At 39.2% G+C, this 22,046-nt stretch overlaps 1 long non-coding RNA gene across 1 annotated transcript; it reads right to left on the reverse strand.

Moving 5' to 3' along the window:
• Positions 1 to 3,117: 3,117 nt before the first annotated feature.
• On the reverse strand, positions 3,118 to 4,730 carry LOC147991213 (uncharacterized). Its single transcript, XR_015612287.1, has 2 exons — positions 4,067 to 4,730; positions 3,118 to 3,423 (listed from the first exon to the last, which is right to left on the reverse strand). It is a non-coding gene; the product is annotated as an uncharacterized LOC147991213 (long non-coding RNA).
• Between the last annotated feature and the right edge of the window lie 17,316 nt (positions 4,731 to 22,046).

Genomic DNA, 22,046 nt, shown 5'->3' on the forward strand with positions numbered 1-22,046 from the left:
AGGGAACTTCGATTGGAGATAGTTCCGAGAGCTTTTTTTGCAGCATTGGAGGTTCAGTCCACATTAATGGGAAAGATTTGAGAGGCGCAGAAGACTGATAAGGAGATTGCGGAGATAAAGGAGAAGATGAGCAAAGGAAAAGCCAAAGGGTTTCGTGAGGATGAGCATGAAACTTTTTGGTTTGAGGATCGTATTTATGTGCGCAATGATGCGGAGATCAGGAAGTTAATACTTCAGGAGGCTCACAACTCGCCATACTCGATTCACCCCAAAAACACTAAGATGTATTTGGATTGGAAGGAACATTTCTGGTGGACAGGTATGAAGAAGGATATTGCCGAGTATGTAGCAGTATGTGATGTATGTCACAGAGTTAAGGCAAAACATCAGAAGCCAACATGATTACTACAGCCTATGCCGATACCCGAATGGAAGTGGGATAAGCTTGGCATGGATTTCATCACCGGATTACCCATGACTCTATCAGGATATGATTCTATCTAGGTAGTAGTTGATCGCTTGAACAAAGTGGCTCACTTTATCCCTGTTTATACAAGCGCGAAGTTTTCCAAGATATACATGACCAGGATCGTATGTCTGCATGGAGTTCCAAGGACCATCGTATCAGATAGAGGAACACAATTTACCTTGAAGTTTCAGAATCAGTTGCACCAGACTTTGGGAACTAGGCTAGAGTTTAGTACAACCTTTCATCCGCAAACAGATGGACAGACCGAGAGAGTTAATCAGATTCTATAGGACATGTTGAGAGCTTGTGCGCTAGATTATGGATCTAGTTGGGATGATAATTTGCCTTACGCAGAGTTCTCATACAACAACAGCTATCAGGCTAGTTTGAAAATGGCCCCTTTTGAAGCTTTGTATGGAAGGAGGTGCAGGACACCATTGATGTGGGATGAAGTTGGAGACCTTCAGTTGTTCGGACCAGATTTAATTAAGGAGTCTGAAGAGAAGGTTAAGTTGATTCATGATAGACTGAAGGTAGCTCAGTCCAGGCAGAAGAGTTATGAAGACACCAAATGCAAGGAGGTAGTCTATGAAGTCGGAGACAAAGCATATCTTCGTGTGTCACCACTTCGAGGAGTTAAATGATTTGGAGTTAAAGGAAAGTTAGCCCCAAGATTTGTAGGACCATATCGAGTTTTGGAACGTATGGGAGAAGTGGCCTACAAATTGGAGTTACCCGAAGGACTGTCAGGAGTTAATGATGTGTTTCACGTTTCCCAGTTGAAGAAGTGCCATGCAGAGATGGCCGATATACCTCTGAGAGATACAGTGCCCCTGGAAGCAATTCAGTTGGAGAGTGACCTAATTTACGAGGAGAAACCATTCAAGATTCTTGAGTTTGCCAGCCAAGTTACACGCAGCAAGGTTATCAAATTTTGCAAAGTTCAGTGGAGCCACCATACTGAGGAGGAAGCGACCTGGGAACGATAGGAAGACCTACGGAAATACCACCCACACCTATTTTCTAGCCAACCCGAATCTCGAGGGCGAGATTCATCTTAAGGGGGGTAGGTCCGTAACATCCCAATTTTCAATTTGGATGTTACATATAGATCATCATATGCATATCATATTTTATTTGCATTTTGGTTGTGATCCTAGAAATCTTAAGCAACTCAAGGACCCAAGGAGAGAGTTGGAGGTTTCACAAAATTTTCATATTTGAATTTAATTCAGATTTGAAAAGAGAATCAATTTGATTTTAATTTTTCTCTCTAATTATTTCTAGTAACAAAAATAAATGAGAGAAGATAAAATGACTTTTTCAACAGAAGGGAAATATTGGAGAATAAAATTTTAAAATCAAATTAATATTTTATTCGTATTTTGTTTGCAGTTTTATTTGAATTGGATAAAAACATGCATTTTTTGAAAATTGCATTTTAGTCCAAAAAATGTTCAGCTTGTCCTAAATATTAGGTTTGGATAATGAACATTGTTTTGGGATTTTTAGATTTTTTATGCTTTATTACGATATTCATTCGCAGCAAAATTTATTTTATTTTAAAAAAAGTTCCTGGGCCGGCCCAGCCACAGCCGGGCCACGGCCCAGCTCGCGCGCCGCCTTCCTCCTCGCTCGGGAGGAGTCCCCGCTGCCGCCGCCTGGGGAGTCCGGCTCGGACTCCCGTTGCGCCGCCCCCTCGCCCAAGCCACCGCCCCGCCCCCCGGGCTTTATAAGCCGAGGCTCCGCGCCCCTCTTCCCCCTCATCAAGCCGCTGCCGCCCCGCCTCGCCGCCGCCGTCGAACCTCACCGGATCCCGCCGCCGTCAAAACCGCTGCCGCCGGTTTTCTCCGGTTAAACGGTATAAAAACCGTTCGGTTTTTCCAGTTTAGTTTTTAGATCGATTTTAGTTTTAGTTCATTAGTTGACGAACATTCACCTGTTAGTTTCTTATAACGAACGGTTTTCGTTCATTAGACTCTGTTAGCGAATGTTCGTTCGATAGATTTTTTCTTTTTAGTTTTACTTTTCAGCGAGGGGCCTATCTGTAATAACTATTATCGCAGATTAGTCCCTGGTCTTCAAACCTTCACTATTTTTTGCTCGTTTATCCAAACCCAGTGAAACCAATGCCAAAATCTTCGTCTTGTTCCCCCATGTCCAGATAATCAAATTGAACATGGTTTTGACAATTTAAAAATTGGTTTCAAATAGATTTGTTTTCGAATTTATTTTGATCGTAGTTTGAGTTTCGTAACTCCGATTTGATTGTTTCTTTTTGCAAATCGAAGATCTTTACTAGCACTTTCAGCTTAGATCTTTTCTCTTGAGTTTTACCTTTGCATCTTATGCTTGAGTGCTTATGTACGCTATTGTTTGTTCACGATAGAGTTTCCGGAGTGCGAGGCTTGCTACTACGAATCACTAGGGTTTTCAGATCGTGAGCAAGGCAAGTAACACTTTGACCATATCCCTTTAATACCCAGTTTTTATGCATTAGTTTCAACCCTCAAACATTGCATGAGTAGGATTTGATAACACTAGATGATACCCCGCGCGTTGCTGCGGGAATTGTAGTGCGAAAAATTTGATGGATTAGACAAATGAATTATAAATAATTTGGATATACTTGTTAACCATATGGTCTCTTGACTAAAGTAAAACAATTTGATTAGATTGAATTGAACAATGCACGACCGGATAGAAAAATAGAAATATTTCCTCTTTTCCTTCTAATAATGTATATTTAAAAACACAAAATGCAAAGCAAATAATGTAATTGCTTAGTAAGGAACCTTCATTGTTCTGATCTTCAAACTAAGGAAGCATACGAAATGTAGTATGTGAGACAAAAGAATAGTTCACAAAGATGGAGCACACATCAATGGTCGTCCTGAATCCTTCACTTCGCTAACCAACTAACCTGCACACTCATGTATTGTACTGAGAACCACCTGAGAATCACACCACGGAATAAATTACTCAAATCAGCAAAAGTATGACAAAAAACACACAACTAAAGGAAGATCTTATTATCATGTGAGTATGATGACATGGCTAGCAAGATGTCCTCATTTGTGTATGCCTATCAAAATCTCTGTAAATAGATAACATATCGAATAATAATTGATCGAGACATGCTACCTCTTGGAACATAGCAAACAACCAAAATGTATCTCGGCATGCTGGGAGAAGGTTATAACTTTTTATCTCATCCAAGTACACAAATATAGATTACTATCCTTGCTAAAGAAGAAGATAAGATAAGAATGTAGATCACTAAAAATATAGATGTACAGTTACGTAGTAGAGTTCAGAAAATGATGTGACATATTCCAACATATCAATTTAGGCACATGAATCATATGGTATGTTCCCACAATGGCGACATAACTTGTGCCCTCGGGAGTAGGTAATTTCACGCTTATGCTGGTAAAATGTTTTCAATAATAAAAAGTCATTTCAGGTTAACACATTTTCCTAAGTTTAGTTACATTGCATGATATCAAGATGGATTATACACCAAACTGATTTGGTTCAGCAACTTAAGCTTGAATTTGTCAAACTTAAGCTAAAGAAGAAGATAAGGAAGCATACTGAATTATGTAGACTTTGATCTGGCCTCTCAAGCTCCAAAACAACGGTACCCGTATATGGCTGACCCAGCCACCACTCTCTGTCAGATTCAGCCATCACGCAGTATCAATGATGGGCATAACTGAAACAGTGTCCGACTATAATTGTTGAACAATACAGAAGGAGATGCATATACATGGAAGCTATTTCAATTATACAGAGATGTATACATTCAGCATACAACTATGTTCCCAAATAAAATGTGTGTTGAATGAAAAAGAAGATTATGGAAGTTATACCATCAAAGAAGATCTGTGCAAGGTAATTTCTTTAGATGTCTTCTTTAGCGATGCACAAATAATACAATCTCTGCAATAACTAATACAATCCTGCTAAAGAAATGTAGGTACAGGAGTTACCTTCAGTGGATGGTAGCATTGATCATCTTCTTCAAAGGGATCTAGTAACATGATTGTAGCAATCTGCTAGAGCAAATCAAAACAGTATAGTGAATCTGCAACTTGGAAGTTATTTTTTTGGGATCTCGGGTGTACCTTGATATACTCTTGACTGGCAGTATCTCTTCTCGTCAGCATATCGTGGTGAAGTTGTCTTAGAAAACCTTTACACAACAGCTTTCCTCCCAACCAGGCCAAGGCTACCGCCGGTTGCTGGTACTGCTGGCTGCAGGGCATGGTGATCGATTTAGTGGATGGAGATGGTAGGATGGGGGAGAGAAGGCCACGGATTCTGTAGCCAAGGAGAAGAGGACGGATCTGATGGCACGGGTAAGCGAAGCGGTGGATGTGCAAGGGCTGGGGCGGGAGGTTGGGAAGGGTATTAATGGTGAGAAGACATGGTAGGTCAAGGGAGAGGAGGAGCCAAATTAAGGTATCGATGCATTGTCTCCATTAATGGACATTAGAGAAGGTGAAGAGGAAGAGGAGCAGCTGTGTAGAAGAAAGGACGCAGAGGAGGCGCTACAGAAGGAAGTGGTACCATCATGCGGGGAACCCTGGTGGATACGGTCTGCCAACGTCCAACCTAGCCCATTCGAACTCTTTGCTGAGAAATCGCTTCGTACAGCCGCCACAAGTCCAGCCGAAGAAAAATTGAATATATTTATTCAGACCTGAGGAGGTGGGCCTAAGTGGGACTACATGAGGTGTGACGTGGCTAGATGTGAATGGATGATGATGTGTCTATGCTGCATGTTGAGATAAATCAAGTAGTGGGGGTGAACTTCTTAAGTATATAGGATGTGGGTATTGGGAAGTAGTTGAAGAGGTAGAACCTATTGCCTTATATCAAACCCTAGGGAGTTACTACGTTATGCTTACTGCTATGCTATGCTCGTAGACGTGGTTTGGTTTGAGTGAATCATGAAAAGTGTTATTATGAATTAAGGGATAACCTAAGGTGGCTACTTTAATACACATCTGTGTGGATTGGTTTGTGGGCACCTGGGGAATCCAATGTTGTCCAAGGAGATCCTGGGGCATCTGTGTGATCATCCTATGGTTCGCCACCCAGGCTCAAAGGGATCATAAGATTATTCATGCTAGAAACTTTCGTGTGCAGCCGCATGCCATTATGGGCTATGGCATAGTTGAGTAAGTAGTGGGAAACCTTTCCATGATGGGCTAGCAGATGTACGGGATTGTAGGTGTACCGGCCTATCAATCGGTTAAGGGGACCTCTTCAGAAAAATTGTGTCTCGGTCATCCGTTTCTCAAACACCATGCAGTGTGAGAAATTCAATGGAGGAGATAGAGTCTTGTGGGGGAAAGTGCGCAAACCTATGCAGAGTGTACAAACTAATCATGATTAGCTGTGTCCCCGGTTATGGACATCTTGAGTATCTAGTACTTGAATTATTGATTTGATCTCATCACTTTACTTAATTAATTTTTTGGGTTATTAATTATTATTTTGGGATTGAGATGGGGTTACCATTCTCAATGTTTTCAACAAACTTTGTAGTTAAATAAAATATATTCCTTTGTTGTATTGAAAAACTAGCTTTATGCAAATGCTAACCATAGAGCCTCCACCAGCCTTATATGCATGTAGTGATAGCTGTTATTTGTTCATTGCTCTATAGTGTTATCTTGCTAGCATATTCCATGTGTTGACCTACACAGGCTACAACGTATTATGTTGCAGAATTTTTAGACGAAGAGTAAGGTGCGCTAGGTCGTTGTCATGCACTCAGTTTTGCGGTGGAGTTGGATGGACTCTTCTACCTTCGAAGCTTTCGCTGTTATCTTATTTAGATGGCCTTCAGCCATATTATTGTAATAAGTTCTCTTTTGAGACATTCGATGTAATAAGTGTGTGATTGAACTCTGTTATAAATCCTCGAGTACTGTGTATGTCAGCAATATAAATCCAGGTATGACACTTAAGCACAGAGACTTGACTGTCTGAGGTCGGGTCGCTACATACCTGCCACACTCTCTTGCAATGATATGTGAATAAACACTCATCTTGAGAATAACATACCAAGCACGAAAAATATTGGCCACCTCCTGCCGCTTCATGAGCGGTACGGGCACACAGAAAGGAAATAATTTTTGAAAATTAGAGTTGGCACATACAAACTTACTTGGAACGGCATGGAAATACCACATATAGGTAGGTATGGTGGACTCATTTGGCACAACTTGGTTTAAGGAGTGTGGATGCACAAGCAGTATTCCCGCTTAGTACAAGGAAAGGCTAGCAAATATATTGAGAATCAACCAACCACAAAATGAAAACGGTCATAAACGAGCATTAGACATAACTAACACTAAATAATGCACCACAAGTAGGATATAATTTCATTCCATAACTATTGACTTTTGTGCTTGCATAGAGAATCACAAACCTTAACACCTATATTCTTACTAAAGCATAATTACTCACCAACATGACTCACATATCACTATCTTCATATCGCAAAACTATTGCAAGGAATCAAGTTTTAGTATCCAATGATCGTCATGAAAGTTTTTATTATATCCCTCTTGGATATCTATCACTTTGGGACTAAATTCATATCTTAAGCAAATTACCATAGCAAATAACAAGCTCTCAAATAAATTTAAGTGAAGAATGAGAGCATAAATATTTCTTCAAACTTTTCAACTCTCAAAATAATATAGGTGAAGCATGAGAGCATATATCTTCAAAATTTTAAACCACCACCATGCTCAAAAAGGTATAAGTTAAGCACTAGGGCAATTCCCTAGCTCAAAAAATTTAAGTGAAGCACATAGAGCAATTCTAACAAATCATAGCATCATTATGGTTCTCTCAAATAGGTGTGTCCAGTAAGGATGATTGTGACAAACTAAAAAGCAAAACAAGCAAAGACTCATATAATACAAGACACTCCAAGCAAAACTCATGATATAAGAAAAATAAAAATATAGCTCCAAGTAAAATTACCGATGGTCGTCAAAAGAAAGAGGGGCCTTCCGTGGCATCCCCAAGCTTAGTTGCTTGGTACTTCCTTGAATATTACCTTGGGGTGCCATGTGCATACCCAAGTTTAGGCTCTTGTCACTCCTTATTCCTTCATCCATCCTGATCTCACCCAAAACTCAAATACTTCAATCACACAAAACTTAACAAAACCTTCGTGAGATCCATTAGTATAATAAAGCAAATCACCACTTTAAGTACTGTTGCAAACCCATTCATATTTTTTATTGCATTATACCTACTGTATTCTAACTTTACCATGGCTTATACCCCCGATACAATCCATAGATTCATCAAAATAAGCACACAATGCAATGAAAATAGAATCTATCAAAAAACAGAACAATTTGTAGTAATATGAACTTTGACCATACTTATGTAATTCCAAAAATTCTGAAAAATTAGGACAACTTTGGCAATTTATATATCAATCATGTATAATAAAAATTAGAATTTTATCATGCTCCAGTGAATTTAAAAAATTCTACTATGGGATGCAAAAGTTTCTGTTATTGCACATAATCAAATCAACTATCACCCAAACCATCCTAAAGACTTTACTTGGAACAAACACCAACTAAAACATAAAAAGCACAATTATAACAGTAGTATAATTGCATATTTATTGAAGAACGGAAAGAAAAACAAAAATTTCAAAGATAACTATTGGGTTTCCTCCCAACAAGCGCTCTTGTTTTACGCCCCTAGCTGGGCATAATGCATAGATTCAAGTATTGTCATCTTTAGTTTTTGCTCTGGTTGCCCTCATGATTTATTCATATGGTGGCTTAATTATAGTTCCACGGAAGTGTTCCATACCCTTTTTTTAATGGAAACTAGAATTTAATATTCCCTTCATTCATATCAATCACGGCACCTATAGTTCATAAAAACGGTGTACCAAGTATTATGGGAGAAGACATATTACAATCAATATCAAGAACAATAAAATCTATGAGCACATAATTCCTATTTGAAAGAATAAGAACATCATTAATTCTTCCCAAAGGCTTTTTAATAGTGGAATCCGCCAAGTGCAAATTAAGAGAACATTCTTCCAAATTGGTAAAACCTAGCACAACACATAGATATTTCGGAATTGTGGAAACACTAGCACCCAAATCACATAAATTATTGCACTCATAACTTTTGATCTTGACTTTAATGGTGGGTTCCCGTTCATCAATTAATTTTCTAGGAATTGAAATATCTAATTCTAACTTTTCTTCTAAAGCTTTCATCATTGCTTCTACAATATGTTTAGTAAAAGCTTTATTTTGTTCATAGGCATTGGATGAGTTTATCATGGATTAAAAAAATGCATTCAATCAAAGATAAACTGTCATAATTGAAGTCTTTGTAATCCAAAAGAGTGCGCACATCACTAGCTAGAGTTTTTACCTCTCCAAACCCACTATTATCAATTTTTTCAACAAGATTTTCACCCTACGAATTATGAGGACGCCTTATAACTAAAGTTTACTCTTCTTCAGTCCTCTTATCATTAATTTTAACATTAATAAACAAGGAATCAATATAAGAAACACCAATCATTTTAACATCTTCATCATTACTATGAAAGCAATCAGGCGAAAACGCTCTTTCTAAGAATTATCTTTTAGCTCTTAGCATAGCTGTTCTTTTCTTAATTTCATCTATAGAAACATTAAAGATTTAATTAATTCATTTATATCAACCTTGGGTGGAGAAATTTTAATCTTGAGATTTTCCACATCATGTGTAATTCTATCGATGCTCCTAGACATATCATCAAGTTTGCTCATTTTTTCTTCTATCGTAGTGTTGAAAACTTTTTGAGCATTAATAAATTCTTTAATATTACTTTCAAGATCAGAGGGCATCCTATTATTATTATTATTATTATTATTACTATAATAATAATAATAATTATTATTATAAGAATTACCATAGGAATTACCATAATTATTAGAGGAACTTCCAGGGAAAGGCCTAGGATTAAAATTACCTCTATAAGCATTGTTATTAAAATTGTTTCGCGAGACAAAATTCACATCTATGCGATCATTATTTTTCTTAATCAAAGTAGACAAAGGAAAATCATTAGGATCAATTGGAGCATTTTTACTAGCAACCAATTTCATAAGCGCATCAACTTTATCACTCAAAGTACTAATTTCTTCAACATAATTAACCTTTTTAGTAGTAGGTGCTCTTCCGGGATGCCATTGTGAATAATTGGCCATAATATTATCAAGCAATTTAGTAGCTTCACCCAAAGTAATCTCCATAAAAGTACCACCAATGGAATCTAAAAGATTTCCATAAACAAAATTCAATCATGCATAAATTTTTTGTATGATCATCCACAAATTTAAACCACGAGCAGGGCAATTTGTTATCATCAACTTCATACTTTCCCAAGATTGGGCAACATGTTCATGCTCAAGTTGCTTAAAATTCATAACTTGGTTTCTAAGGGAAATAATTTTCACAGGTGGAAAATACTTAGTAATAAAGCATCTTTGCACTTATCCCAAGAATCAATACTATTTCGTGGCAAAGATGAAAACCAAATTTTTGCATGACCACTCAAAGAAAAAGGAAATAATTTTATTTTCATGATATCATTGTCGACACCCTTTTTCTTTTGCATATCACACAATTCTATGAAATTATTTTGATGGGACGCATTAGGATTATCGAAAAATTGCTTTTTCATAACAAGATTCAACAAAGCGGCATTAATATCATAAGACTCCGCACTAGCGGTGGGAGGAGCAATTGGAGTACTAATAAAATCATTATTATTAGTATTGGAAAAATCACACAATTTGGTATTATGAATTCTCTATCAATCCTGAGTTAATTATTTTGGTTGAATCTGATCCTTTCCATGGTTATGAATCTGAAACTGTTTTGGCACATCTTACTAAGTTGAATGATATAACCACCCTATTTTCTCATGAGGAAAGATTCGCTATTATTATATTCTTAAGTTGTTTCCTTTCTTAGTAAAGGGTGATGCTTAGATATGGTTTAATTCTCTCGCTCCTGGTTGTGTGCATAGTCCCCAGGATATGATCTATTACTTCTCTGAAAAATATTTTCCTGCTCATAAGAAACAAGCTGCTTTACAGGAAATATTTAACTTTGTGCAAATTGAAGAAGAGAGTTTCCCACAAGCTTGGGGGAGGCTTCTCCAATTACTTAATGCTTTGCCCGATCATCCTCTCAAGAAGAATAAAATACTTGATATCTTTTATAATGGACTAACTGATGCTTCTAGGGAGCACCTAGATATCTGTGCTGGTTGTGTTTCCAAGGAACAAACTATTGAGCAAGTCAAGAAACTATTGAATAATATATTGAGCAATGATAATGATTGCACTCTTCCCGAACCAACTCCTAATCCAACTCCAAAGAAAAGACGTATTCTATTTCTGAGTCCTGAAGATATGCAAGACGCAAAAAAATCTATGAATGAAAAAGGTATTAAAGCTAAAGATGTTAAGAATTTACCGCCCATTCAAGAGATACATGGTGTTAATATTCCGACATAGGTATAAGAGGTAAATTCTCTCTATAGATTTGATGAAGGTGATATTCCTTATAAAAAGTCTGCTAGTCAATGCTTGGATGAATTTGATAACTTCATTGCTAAACAAGAAAACTTCAATGCTTATATTAGTAGACAATTGAAAAGTAATGCTTATATGCTTGAACGCTTGGGTGATTATATGTGTAGAACCGTTAATGATCTTAAGCTTAGTAGTAAACATGCTTTGTAAAAGCTCAAGTAGAACAAGTACTTAAGGCACAAGATGATTTGCTCAATGAGATGAATAGTAAGAACAATGATCATGTTGTTAGAGTTATGACTAGAGGTGGTAAAATGACTCAGGAACCTTTGTATCCTGAAGGTCATCCTAAGAGAATTGAGCAAGATTCTCAGAGAGTTAATACTAATGCACCTAGTCCTTCTAGTAAAAAGAAAGGAAAATTGATAGGACTTTGCATGCTTCTAATGAACCTGTTTTAGACACCCCTGAGAATCCCAATGATATTTCTATTTCTGATGCTGAGACACAATCTGGTAATGAGCATGAACCGAGTGATAATGTTAATGATGATGTTCATGCTGATGCTCAACCTAGTAATGATAATGATGTGGAGATTGAACCTGCTATTGATCTTGATAACTCACAACCCAAGAATAAATGTTATGATAAGAGAGACTTTGTTGCAAGGAAGCATGGTAAAGAAAGAGAACCATGGGTTCAGAAACCCATGCCCTTTCCTCCTAAACCATCCAAGAAAAAGGATGATGAGGATTTTGAGCACTTTGTTGAAATGCTTAGACCTGTGTTTTTGCGTATGCGTTTGACTGATATTTTGAGAATGTCTCCTTATGCCATGTATATGAAAGAAATTGTTACTAATAAAAGAAAGATACTGGAAGCTGGAATTTCCACCATGCTTGCTAATTATACTTTTAAGGGTGGAATACCAAAGAAATTAGGAGGTCGAGGAATACCAACTATACCATGCTCCATTAAAAGAAACTATGTTAAAACTGCTTTATGTGATTTGGGAGCTGGTGTTAGTGTTATGCCTTTCTCTTTGTATCGTAGACTTGATTTGAAGCAGTTGACACCAACTAAAATCTCTTTGCAAATGGCTGATAAATCAACTGCTATACCCATTGGTATTTGTGAGGATGTGCCTGTTGTGGTTGCAAACATTACTATCTTAACAGACTTTGTTATTCTTGATATTCCCGAGGATGACAGTATGTGGATCATCCTTGGTAGACCCTTTTTGAATACTGCAGGGGCTGTTATTGATTGCAACAAGGGCATGTCACTTTTCATGTTAACGGTAATGAGCATACAATACACTTTCTGAAGAAACAACCTCAAGTGAATATCATCAATTCTATTGGAAAATTTTCAACTATTGCTATTGGAGGTTTTGAATTCCCTCTTCCTACTGTCAAAAAGAAATATGATATTCTTATTGTTGGGGACATGCATATTCCCGTTGAGGTAACCTAGTGATTATTTAGAAATTCTCTGGTTTCATGTCATTCAGAAGAAGTTTGTTAATGAGACTTGATCAACCTTGTTAATGGATTCCATTTGATGGGCATGAGATGGATGAATTTAGAAAGCACAACTTTCTGTACCCACTTTTTACTTTCCGTTATTTAGAATAAATAAAGCAAAATGGTATTATTTGTCTGTTTTCTGAATTATCCATGCAATAAAAAATGTCCCAAAAATAAAAGTTCTCCAAATGCCCTGAAAATTTAGTATGATTTTTATAGAATATTTGAGAATTTCTGGCACTGAGAACACACCCGGGGGATGCACCAATGGACCACAAGGGTGGAGGGTGCGCCCCCTTCCTTATGGGTCCCATGTGGATCCCTCTCACTTATTCCAGCACCCATTCACTTCGTCTTCCTCCAGAAAAAATCATCCTATTGCTCAAACCCGTGTTCTTGCTCATCTTGCTGCCATTTTTGATCTCCTTGTGCAAACCTCCATTTGCAAAACTGTTTTGAGGGATTGTTCTTCAGTATGTGACTCCTCCAATGGTCCAATCAGTTTTTGTTCTAGTGCTTTATATATTGCAATTTTTTGCTCCTGTGGTGACCTTGTTCTTGAGCTTGCATGTCAAATTTATATGGTCCAAAGTAGTTTTGATGCATGATATAGCCTCTAGACACTTGTAGGGGTAGTTGCTATCCATCTTGTTAAGTTTTTTCCACTTTTATTTTGAGTCACTAAAAATACATAAATTTTCAGAGAAAATAAATGATGAAAAGATGGTTGAGAGGCTCTTCAAGCCGAGGTTCAAAGGAAAATGAAAATGAAGAGAAGAAGAAGCCCAAGTACAACCTTCCTCGCACCGCGGAGGTTCAACCGTGTGAATGGCCAAGTGATGCATTCTTGAAGGCGGTCAGAATTTATGAGGAGTTCTATTATTTGGCTGAGAATGCAGGCATCACCAACTTCCTCCACGATAAGTGTGATCAGTACCTCCTACTCACTAATACCTTCGTGCAAAACTTTCACTTTCATGCTAGGAAATCACCACCCACGGTAGAGTTTCATTTATATGATGAGCATAAGGAGATGTCGCTTTATGATTTTTGCAAGGTTTGCAAATTAACTTATGAGGGTAGCGTCAGTGAACCAAGTCCTAGAGATGTGGAAGATTTTATTGATGAAGAGAGAGGAGTGTCGGAGGCGAGAGTGGCTAGTTTACATTTTTCTTGTTTTACGCTATTACTCATTATTTGCGGGAAGATATTTAATTGGTCGTGGGGAAAGTGGAGGCCTTAGTGCCCTTGACCTCGCTATTTTGCGCCATGCTTTACTTCATGATAGAACTTTTAGTTTGGGCGCCATTGTTGATCGACGGTTGAGTTTAAACCGTTCGAGGGGTCCTATCTTTGGAGGTATCTAAGCCTCCCGCCATGCTAGACGCTTTGAGATACCCATTAGGCACAATGAGGAAGAGGAGATGCTTCTACCCACTAGATACTTAGACTGTAACAGTATGGTAGCACATGATTTTATTAGTGATGATAAGGACAAAAGAACCTGGTATTCAGCCAGAAGACTTGTCAGATTATTACTTTGCCTGCAAATTCTTTGTTCAATATTCATTAAGGCAGGTACCTCATTTTGCCTGAGGACATTTATGCATACTGGGAGCGGACGCGATCACTAGTTCCTGAGCCAGAACCATCACCTGATTCATATGAGGAGTCTATTTATCAGTGGGAGCCACAGGAGCTCTCTAACCAGTGGAACCCTCAGGATCCTCCTCAGTAACCAGGAGAGGGCTACTTTGATCCGTGGGCATAGACCAACTTAGGCCAAAAGCCTAAGCTTGGGGGAGTACATATTTCTCACCGACATTACATTCATGTCACACACTCATTTTAGTTGTCAGTGTTCATACTTTTTCATTGTATCATCCACGCTAGTTTATTTTCTTTTTCTTGCTTTCTTCTTGTGTGTTTGAAAAACTTTGAGAAAATCCAAAAATATTAGTTGTAGCTTCCTTTTTAGTTTTCCTTTCCATGTTTATTTAGTAGTATTTAAAGAAAACTCAAAAAGATTTCTCGTTCTTCTTAAACTTGCTGGGAGCTTTCCCGTGTAAAGAGTTTTTCTCGTTCTTGTTTTACTTTCTTCAGAAAAACAAAAACTCAAAAAAATATTTCAGTGTGTTTCTTTGAAATTCTTTTTTCCTTTCTTTGGGTCAAGAGGAGAAGACCACGATGAAAATGTTGAGTGGCCCTCATATGCATTATTGTTGATCTAACAGAGAACCCATATTACATTGTCTTCTCCTTTGAATAAATGTTTGTAGATTCCAGCTTAGTCCAATGCACGTGCACGCTTATTATTATTCACACCATTCGGTCGTGCAAGTGAAAGGCAATAATGACGATATATGATGAAATGATTGAGATGGGGAAAAGCTGGTATGAACTCGACCTATTTTGTTTTTGTAAATATGATTAGTTCATCGTTCTTGATTCAACCCATTATGAATGAAACATGTTTGTAATGACAATTAGAGATTATAGTTACTCATGTCATGCTTAACTAGCTAGGAGTTTATAATGGGTTGTCTTGAGTGCCAACATGCAAATTAAAATGGTTGTGATGTGGTATGATAGGATGGTATCCTCCTTTGAATGATTTAAGTGGCTTGACTTGGCACATGTTCACGCATGTAGTTGAATCAAAATCAACATAGCATTCACGATATTTATGTTCATAGTGATTTATATCCTACTCATGCTTGCATTCAATGTTGGTTATTCTCAATGCATGTTTATGACTGTTGTCGCTCTCTAGTTAGTCGCACCTCAATCTTTTCCTAGCCTTCACTTGTACTAAGCGGGATTACTGCTTGTGCATCCACTTCCATAAACCCAAAGTTGTTTCATATGGGTCCACCATACCTACCTATATACGGTATTTACCCACCATTCTAGGTAAATTTGCATGTGCCAAACTCTAAACCTTCAAATAATAATCTACTTTGTATGCCCGAATCGCTCATTTAGCGACTGGGGGCTGTTAGTATCTTCCATGATTAGGTGGGCTATTCTCACGATGAGTGTTGATTCACTTAGTGTTGATTCACTTATTATTCATGAGAAAGTGGCTAGTATTTGGGATGCCCAGTTCCATGCTCGAAATCAAATCAAAATATAATTTTAAACAAAACTCCCCCAGGAATGTTGTTGGTATGGACAGTACCCGTTGTTTCGGACCAACTGTGGAGTGTGATTGTTGGTGGAGGGGGAGTAAAAACTTTACCATTCTGTTTGGGAACCGCCTATAATGTATCTAGCATGGAAGATACCGAGATCTCTTGGTTGTTATGTTGACAATGAAAGCATACCGCTCAAAATTATATTCATCTCTATTTTAAAGCTCGAGCTCTGGCACCTCTGCAAATCCCTGCTTCCCTCTGCGGAGGGCCTATCTATTTACTTTTATTGTCGAGTCATCACCCTCTTATAAAAAGCACCAGTTAGAGAGCACCACTATCATTTGTATGCTTTGTTATTAATTGATATTGAGTATGGCTATGACTGGATCTCTTTTACCATTAATTACAATGTCTAGTCAGTCCTTGATCTTCAGGGGTGCTCTGCATTTATGTTTTCCGGTCTCAGAAAGGGCTAGCGAGATACCCTTTTTTATATCATATCATGATTGTTTTGAAAAAGTGTTGTCATCCGAGATTTATTATTATTGCTCGCTAGTTGATTATGCCATTGATATGAGTAAATGTGAGACCTAAATGTTATTTTGAATATGGTTAGTTCATAATATTTGCTGAAAACCTGAATGCTGACTATACATATTTGCAACAACAAGATCAAATAGAGTTTGTAAAAGTTTTTCTTTATCACTTTCAGTTTTTCAACTGAATTTCTTGAGGACAAGCAATGGGTTAAGCTTGGGGGAGTTGATACGTCTCCATCGTATCTACTTTTCCAAACTCTTTTGCCCTTGTTTTGGACTCTAATTTGCATGATTTAAATGCAACTAACCCGGACTGACGCTGTTTTTAGCAAAATTGCCTTGGTGTTATTTTTGTGCAGAAATAAAAGTTCTTGGAATGACCTGAAAATTTACGGAGAATATTTTTGGAATACATAAAAGATACTGGTGAAAGAATCAACCAGAGGGGACCCACTAGCTGACCACAAGGGTGGGGGGCGCGCCCTACCCCCTAGGCGCGCCCCCTGCCTTGTGGGTCCCCTGGACCTCCACCAACCTCAACTCCAACTCTATATATTCACGTTCTAGGATAAAAAATCAGAGAGAAGGATTCATCGCGTTTTACGATATGGAGCCGCCGCCTCCTATTATTCATCGGGAGGGCTGATCTGGAGTCCGTTCGGGGCTCCAGAGAGGGGGGGTCTGTCGCCATCATCATCATCGTCATCAACCTTCCTCCATCACCAATTTCATGATGCTCACCACCGTGCGTGAGTAATTCCATCGTAGGCTTGCTGGACGGTGATGGGTTGGATGAGATTTATCATGTAATCGAGTTAGTTTTGTTAGGGTTTGATCCCCAGTATCCACTTTGTTCTGAGATTGATGTTGCTATGACTTTGCTATGCTTAATGCTTGTCACTAGGGCCCGAGTGCCATGATTTCAGATCTGAACCTGTTATGTTTTTATGAGTATATTTGTGTTCTTGATCTGATCTTGCAAGTTGTAGGCACCTATTACGAGTTATGATCCGCATACCCCTAGGTGACAATAATTGGGATTCTTTTCGGTGATTACCATAGTTTGAGGAGTTCAAGTATTCACTAAGTGATAATACTTTGTTTCGGTTCTCTATTAAAAGGAGGCCTTAATATCCCTTAGTTTCCACTAGGACCTGCTGCCATGGAATGGTAGGACAAAAGATGTTATGCAAGTTCTTCTCCATAAGCACGTAGACTATATACGAAATACATGCCTACATTATATTGATGAATTGGAGCTAGTTCTATGTCACCCTAGGTTATAACTGTTGCATGGAGAAAACTCAAATAATATTCATGGATAGATCTGATCATAAACTCACAATTCATCGGGTCCCAATAAACACACCGCAAAAATTCATTACATCAAATAGATCTCCAAGAACATCAAGGAGAATTGTATTGAAGATCAAAAAGAGAGAAGAAGCCATCTAGGTACTAGCTACGGACTCGTAGGTCTGTGGTAAACTATTCACGCATCATCGGAGGGGCAACAAGGATGATGAAGAGCCCCTCCGTGATCGTTGCCCCCTTCGGCAGAGTGCCGGAAAAGGCCTCTAGATTGGATCTCGTGGTTCTCGAACTTGCTGCAGCGAAAAAAGTATATCGTTGACTCCCCTAGAGTTTCGGGGATTTTAGAGTATTTATAGAGGCGGAGGTAGGTCAAGGGGGTGCCTGTGGGCCCCACTACCCATCAGGGGGCGCTAGAGGCCCCTGGCACGCCCTAGTGTCTAGTGGGCCTCCATAGTCCTCCTCTCGTGTACTCGAGAAGCTTCCAGGGTCTCTTATCACCAGAAAAAAATATCCAAAAAGCTTCACGGCAATTGGACTTTGTTTGGTATTGATATTCTGCAAAGTAAAAAACAAGCAAAAAACAGCAACTGGCACTGGGCACTAGGTCAACAGGTTAGTCCGAAAAAATTATATAAAGTTGCTAGTAAATGTATATAAAACATCCAAGATTGGTACTTTAATAGCATGGAACAATAAAAAATTATAGATATGTTGGAGACGTATTAACCATCGGTTCAAGGGAATCTCCTCTCGTGGGTTCGATAACCCAGGGTTACCTCTGGGAAATAGGTGTGTGATACTCTTCCTGTTCCAATACTGGATCAATAAAAGAAGGTATCAACAACACCACCTCTCTCACTCTGGTACTTTCCCGAGTGTTGGTTCCATGACCACGCTCACCGGAGTACAAACATTGGTGAGCCATTAACCAGTGGCTCTGCATGGTAATTATGTAAGGACCTAATGATGTGATTTCAGTTCCTAATTAAACGAGGCTAACTAGTAAGAAACAGTAGGATGGTTTTTTTATTTTCTCCTTTCCTAATTTCTTTTTTTCCGAGGTGGGTCCCACTAGTCAGGAGGGACAAAACAAACAAAACATAGGTCAAAGGCCTTTAACTATCAAGGGCGTTTTGGACAAATGTTATGGACAAAAGCCTTTGACTGGACGGATATGAAATTTAATAGTTGGGGCGGTGTAGCGAAACCTGTGGTTGGATGGTTAGGAGGACAGTGGTATCCCCAGCCTACCATAATTCAAGTCCTAGACTTGACATTGGTGCTCGCATTTTCCTGCATTTATTTCAGGCCTTCCGGCAATGTGCATTCGGTGGGAGGAGGCATTTTCATCAAATACATCTATGGTGACTTCGTCAATCTCAAGATGCTCAGAGGTGTTCATAGGGGTAGGGTGTGCGTGCGTGCGTCAATGCACACGTGCGAGATAGCATCCCTCCATGTAAGGACACCTAATGAAAGAGGAGCAGATTTGAACACATTTGAAAATTAAGGATATACTCCCTCCATAAAGAAATATAAGAGCATTTAGATCACTACTTTAGTGATCTGGACACTCTTATATTTTTTTACAGAGGGAGTACCTGATAATCCCCAAGTGCAAGAATCATCGTAGCAATTTCCAAAGGTGGAAGTGATAAGTATGGAGTGTCGAACTCACAAGCAGCTAAAGGTAAGATCAATATTCTCTCAAGTCCTATGTGCCACCGATACAACTCTATGTACACCGAGCGTTTGCTTTCATCTAGAAACGAGAAGTAAAACTATGTTGTGGGTATGAAGAGTATAGCTTTGCATGATATCAGAGAAGTAAAATATAAAAATAGGTGTTGTTATCATAAAGTTAGAATATATCACAATATATTATAAAAAGAGAGTGTGGAATAATGATGGATCGGTGTGCGGAATTATCCTAGGCAATTGTTAATAAGATTGGTAATCATTATTGCAATTTTATATGAGGGAGAGGCATAAGCTAACATACTTTCTCTACTTGGATCATATGCACTTATGATTGGAACTCTAGCAAGCATCCGCAACAAAAAATCATTAAGTTAAAACCCAACCATAGCATTAAAGTATCAAGTCCTCTTTACTCCCATACGCAAATAACCCCCTTACTCGGGTTTAAGCTTATGTCACTCTAGCAACCCACTATAAGTAAATCATGAACATATTGCAAACCCGACAGCGGGAATCCCTCACGTGTGCACGACACGGAGGGCACCATAGGACAACACCAAAATAAAATGTACAACTCAAACCAATCTAGATCATCAATCAACCCAAAAGACAAAATAACACTACTCAAAACATCATAGGATGGCAACACAACATTGGATCAGTGGCATAAAGCACCATGTTCAAGTAGGGGATTACAGCGGGGTGCAGGAGAGTGGACCGCTTAAAAGAGATGAGGAAGGTGATGAAGATGGTGATGTTGATGAAGACGATCACCGCGGCGATGATTCCCCCAGCGGCACTCCAGCGCCACCGATAGAGAGGGGGGGAGAGAGAGTCTCCCCCTTGTGCTTCCTCCTCCATGGCCTCCGGTGATGATGGCCCCCTCCGGCAGGGTGCTGGAGGGGGCCTAGATTGATTTTTCGTGGCTACAAAGGCTTGCGGTGGTGGAACTTATGATCTAGATTTTTTGGGAGGTTTCTATATTTATAAGAATTTTTGGCGTCGAAAACATGTCAAGGAGGTGCTTGAGGGGCCCACGAGCCATGGGGGGCTCCCTGGGGGTGGGAGCACCTAGAGGGACTGTGGCCTCCTCGTCCACTTCCTGGCCCAACTCTTGTGCTTCAGGGGTCTCTTTTGGTCTAGAAAAAATCATTGTAAATTTTCAGCCCATTCCGAGAACTTTTATTTTTGCACAAAGAGAATGACACCACGGTAGTTCTGCTGAAAACAACATCAGTCCGGATTAGTTCTAATCAAATCATACTAAAACCATATAAAATTGTTGTAAACATGGCATGAATACTTCATAAATTATAGATAGGTTGGAGACATATCAGTACCTGAGTATTGGGTTTGAGTATCGACTTCTTGTACTTTTTTGTGAGTTGTGTATCCATTCCTTGTCAAGTATCTTTAGGATGAAGATCTCGGCAAGAATTCTTTTCGCCCCTCACCCCAGCCCCATGTCGCCCCCTGACGGGTGACCCGGGTGCCTAACCCTAGCCGCTGCCTGACCCAACCCCACCTCCTTCCTCTCCTCAAGCCATCGGTGGCGGGCACCGCCGGGCAAAGCCCGCACAGTGTCGGCGGCAGCGGGATCTCCTTTGCCCTCGCCAGGAGCAGGGGCCGCGGGGTTTGCTTCTTCGGGCGTGTCGGCGGAGCTCGGAGGATGGCACGACGGGTGGCACGCGCAGGCAGTGGCGGTGCAGGGCGGCGCGACCTGCTGGCTGGTGGCGGCGTGGCGTTCTTCGCGGCGGAGAGACGTCTGTGAGGAAGAGGTAGACTGATGCGGCTTGAACTACGTCGGTATTTCCCCAAAGAGGAAGGGATGATGCAGCACAACTACGGTAGGTATTTCCCTCAGTGAGAGACTAAGGTTATTGAACTAGTAGGAGAACCACGCAACACTACGTGAACGACACCTTCACACAAAGAACAAATACTTGTAAAAAATTGTAGTAGATTGGATAAGTAGATCTCGCAGGAACATGAGATAAAATAAATAAATAAAAATTGCAGTAAGGTATTTTTGGGTTTTAGGATTAATAAATCTAAAAATAAAAGCAAACAAAAATAGATCTCGAAGGCAAATATCATAAAGAAGAGACCCGGGGCCGTAGATTTCACTAGTGGCTTCTCTCGAGAAAAATAGCATACGGTGGGTAAACAAATTACTGTTGGGCAATTGATAGAACTTCAAATAATCATGACGATATCCAGGAAATGTTCATTATATAGGCATCACGTCCAAGATTAGTAGACTGACTCCTGACTGCATCTACTACAATTACTCCACACATCGACCGCTATCCAACATGCATCTAGTGTATTAAGTTCATGGAGAAACATAGTAATGCAACAAGAACGATGACATGATGTAGACAAGATCTACTCATATAGGAATAGACCCCATCTTGTTATCCTTAATAGCAACGGTAAATACATGTTGTTTCCCCTTCTATCACTGGGATCGAGCACCGTAAGATTGCTACCTCTTGAGCATACGCTGGTTTTCCCTTGAAGAGGAAAGGGTGATGCAGCAAAGTAGCGTAAGTATTTCCCTCAGTTTTTGAGAACCAAGGTATCAATCGAGTAGGAGACTACATGCAAGTCTCCTAGTACCTGCACAAACAAATAAGAACCTTGCAACCAACACGATAAAGGGGTTGTCAGTCCCTTCATAGCCACTTGCAAAAGTAATATCTGATAAATATAATAAGATAAATATTTTTGGTATTTTTGTTGTATAG

This window comes from Triticum urartu, chromosome 1A (assembly GCF_056163025.1).
Source record: "Triticum urartu cultivar PI428250 chromosome 1A, HENAU_Tu73, whole genome shotgun sequence".
Classification (NCBI taxonomy): Eukaryota; Viridiplantae; Streptophyta; class Magnoliopsida; order Poales; family Poaceae; genus Triticum; species Triticum urartu.